This window comes from Galeopterus variegatus, unplaced genomic scaffold (assembly GCF_000696425.1).
Source record: "Galeopterus variegatus unplaced genomic scaffold, G_variegatus-3.0.2 Scaffold2722, whole genome shotgun sequence".
Taxonomy (NCBI): Eukaryota; Metazoa; Chordata; class Mammalia; order Dermoptera; family Cynocephalidae; genus Galeopterus; species Galeopterus variegatus.
The window spans coordinates 38,612-41,025 of record NW_007728833.1 but is presented as its reverse complement, the minus strand read 5'-3'; the positions used below and the strand labels follow the sequence as shown (position 1 = coordinate 41,025).

The window sequence follows — 2,414 nt, the reverse complement described above, 5'->3', positions numbered from 1 at the left end:
CCGGTCCGGTCCGGGGGCGACACTGAGGGTTGCGATCCGTTGCCGGACACGGAAAAAGACAAAAAATAAAAAAAGAATTTCCATAATACTGCCTAACTTTGCCCTAGCAAACTAAGACATCGTCGAATATCAGTTGAATAAATAATATATGTGGAATGAAGGAACACATGAATGAATGAGAACTAGCAGGATGTAAGACTAGAAAGACAGGAGAAAGACAATGATGTTCTTTACATACCCAAGTTAAAGTAATGAACATCATTCACAGAAGACAAGACAACATGGAGGATTCTCAGTTGGAAAATAGCATCATTCACTCATTCAGTTATCTAACTCAAAGAGTATTTATTATACTACAGCAAACCAGACAGACAATGCTCCTGTACTCAAGGGGTCTGCAGTCTGGTGAAGGGAAACAGAAGACAAATATGTATGGGATGTCATGTGGTGATAAATGTTATGAAAAGAAATGCCACTGTAAGAGCAATTCAGAGGACTGGCAAGGGATGCAAGCAGGCAGTGGTGTTTCACATGGGCTCAGGAAATCTTCTCTGACAAGATGGTGTTTGAGAACAGCTCTGAAGGCAGTGCAGCAGCAGCATGCCAAGCCCGACCCGCACAAGAGCAGTCCAGGCAGAGGGCACAGCAAGTGCAAAGGCCCTGGAGCCAGGGCCTGTTTAGTGAGCTCAGGGGGCAGCTGCAAGGCCAATGTGGCTGGCACAGCAAGCTGAAGGATGACACAGGCAGGAGAAGCAAGAGAGGCCATCAGGGCTTGACAATTTACTGTCCAAAGCAGGAGAGTGTTGAGGTAGAAGCAGGTATTAGTAATAAATCTGGAGAACAGGCACAAGGACATAAATCACACTATTGTAGCCACCACAGACTCTGATTTTACTGTGAGTGAGAGTGGGAGTCCTTGAAGGGTGCTGGGCAAAGAAATGCCAGGACCTGGATAGATTTCTGAAGAAGCATGGCCAGCACATGGAGAATAACCCGGGTCAGAGCATGAGAGAACTATGGAGTGCAGGCTGGATGCAGGGACACTGAGGCAGCTATGACAGTGATCCAGGGGAGGGGAGGGATTGGGGTGGGTTAAGGGGGAAGACCATCTTTGCAGAAGGGAGCAGAAGGGATTTGAGGACAAGGGGGAAAGTCAGTGGCAGGCAGGAAGGTCAGTGGAGCCCCTGGTATCTCTGTGGAAGGCATGATAGGGGCTGAACGTGCAGGGGGTGTTGGGGGAGCAAACAGCAGGAGGCACAGGCAGTGCAGAAGGAAAAATGGATGGCACCTCCACGCTGCAGACACTCAGCTTGGTCTCTAATAGTATCTCCAAAGACGCATAGGATACGTAACCATTCAGACACTCGTCCCCCTTACTTCCCTATTCTAGGGCTAGGAACACCGAGGTAGAATTCCCCCACACTGAAGTGCGTACTTGAAAAAGTGGAAAGAAATAAGGTCACACAGAACAAAACAACACGCCAAAGCCTGCATGCTTTCACCTGCATTAAATGCAGAGACTTATTTCTTAAAGTAAAGCTTGCAAAATATTTTAAAATAGCAATCATCTGTAAGAGTTTATTAAATTTACATTTTCTTCTTAGGTTTGTGCAGGCAGTTACTACTTATACTGACACAGTAGCCTCCAAGCAGTACTGGCCCCGGCATGCTCATGTCCCCTCTGAGGTTCTGCTCTGCACAGTCCATTGGGACGGCCTGGAATACAGCACTAACCGCCCAGACCAGAGCTGTGCCTCTTCCTGCAGGAGCAGAGCCCGGCACTGGCCAAGCAGACTCAATGCTACCTGCCACTGTTTTCTGAATCGATGGCACACCACTGATTTAACACTTCCACCCCAGCCACTCTCTCTGACTTTTGATGCTCCTTTTCCCCCTCTAGTTCATCCATCCAAGATCGACAACCTCAAACAGCACTCTCTGATAGGAACCTACAGTCTCTCCCTTCCCCCTGGCCTAAGCTTCGGTCTGTCTCCAGTGAGACGGAGGCCCTTCCTTTTTCTGGGCTGGCCATGCTGGGTACACCACTTCCTTCCCACCTCACCCCCCACACACGTTCTCTACTGTGGATCTTGCTCAGACTATTCCATTAGGATGGAGGGTTCAGCCCTCCATATAGATCCATCAATATCCTACCCGTCCTTCAAGGCCCTACCTGGACTCCTCCACTCCCTGCCTTGTACAGACTGTTGGTTAGTGTGACCTGTCCCTACTAACTATGACTACTCTTCACATCTGGGCCTTCCTCGCCACCCCACTGGCACAGCCATAAATCAGGTTGTCATCCCCTCTTGGTGGCCACTCTATGTCCAGTCTCTCCCACAGCAATGACATCTACTAGGGTATATAATAGCAAGATGCAAGGGTACTTCAAAAAGTTCACAAAAAGATTTGTA

General features: G+C 48.6%; 1 protein-coding gene across 1 annotated transcript in view; it reads right to left on the bottom strand.

The window, feature by feature from the left end:
* The window catches only part of LOC103598729 (ATP-binding cassette sub-family A member 13-like), a gene marked incomplete at its 3' end in the record, with an annotated part of 258,136 nt that overhangs the window by 235,266 nt on the left and 20,456 nt on the right, over positions 1-2,414 (bottom strand). The gene's annotated exons all lie outside the window — the stretch shown is intronic.